Source organism: Glycine max, chromosome 12 (genome assembly GCF_000004515.6).
Source record: "Glycine max cultivar Williams 82 chromosome 12, Glycine_max_v4.0, whole genome shotgun sequence".
Taxonomy (NCBI): domain Eukaryota; kingdom Viridiplantae; phylum Streptophyta; class Magnoliopsida; order Fabales; family Fabaceae; genus Glycine; species Glycine max.
The window spans coordinates 9,854,320-9,855,755 of record NC_038248.2 but is presented as its reverse complement, the minus strand read 5'-3'; positions in this window follow the sequence as shown (position 1 = coordinate 9,855,755).

Here is a 1,436-nt window from a genome sequence, read left to right as displayed (position 1 = left end):
ATTATATTGACGTTAATTATCACATAATCCATTAATTAGAAAAAAAATTATGTGCTTTTAAAAAAATATTTTTGCCAAAATATTAACTAGACTAAATGCTTAATTAACAGGTAATCTGTTAATTAGAAAATATTACCATAATATTTTTATCTCTTAAATTAAATCAATTAAAACAAATTTGTGTCAATAAATATAAATTAAGAGTTTGAATAAATTAAATTATTATTTTTTGGCATAAGTTTGATTAAATAGTTCCATAATTAAAGAAAATGAGATTTTATCCTATATTTGTGCCAATTAATATATTAACACTTTTCATAGTATAATTACGTTAAACTATATAGTTCCATTTTTTAATTTATTTTTTACTAATTCATACTTATATCAACTGGTAGCACGTGTTTAATGGGTTGAATAGTATTTTTTTTTATAATCATTAGTTTTTTATATTAAAAGATTCTTATATATTTATATTTAAGTTTAATGTATATAATTTTTATATGAATGATGTTTGAATTTTTTATATCAAAATATTATTCATTTTTTAATTTAAAAGTATAAAAATTATATTATTTTACAATTATAAAATTAGTTTTTTTAAAAAACTATTATATATTATATTTATGTTAAATTAATCCATATTTTTATATTCATCCACGGATATTTATATTTGGACAAATTTGTTTGGATAATTTCTTTTCATAATCATTGATTTTTTTATGTCAAAAGACTCTTAGATATTTATATTTAAATTTAATATACACATTTTTTATATGAATGATGTTTATATTTCCTTTTGTATCAAAATATAATTAATTTTTTAATATGAATGTATAAAAAGTATATTTTTTAAACAATGATATATTGTATTTATGTTGCACTAATTCACAATTATATACATTTGTCACATGTGTAGTGGTAAGAAGTCTCACATCGTCTGTCACAGTTTTTAGGGTGCAACTTATAACTTATATATCTGTTGGGCAACTTCACTTACTGTCAATTGGTTTTAAGTTGAAATCTAATATGGTAGGAAGTCCCACATCGCCATGTAGCAATATGAAACCCTGATTAGGGTTATTAATATTATTTTATAATTATTGATTTTTTATGTTAAGAAATTTTTGGATATTTATATTTATATTTAATTTTAATGTATATAATTTTTATATGAGTGATATTTAAATTTATTTTTATGTCAAATTATTATTTTTTTAATTTGAAAGTACACAAATTATATTTTTAAATTGTTATATATTTTATTTATGTTATGCGAATCCATATTTATAATCATTTGTCATATGGGTATCCATAGTAGAACAAATTTTTTTAATAATCAATGATTTTTTTTGTGTGTGAAAAGGTTCTTAGATATTTATATTTAAATTGGATGTGCAATAAAAAATATTTAAATGGTAATTATATTATTAATATTA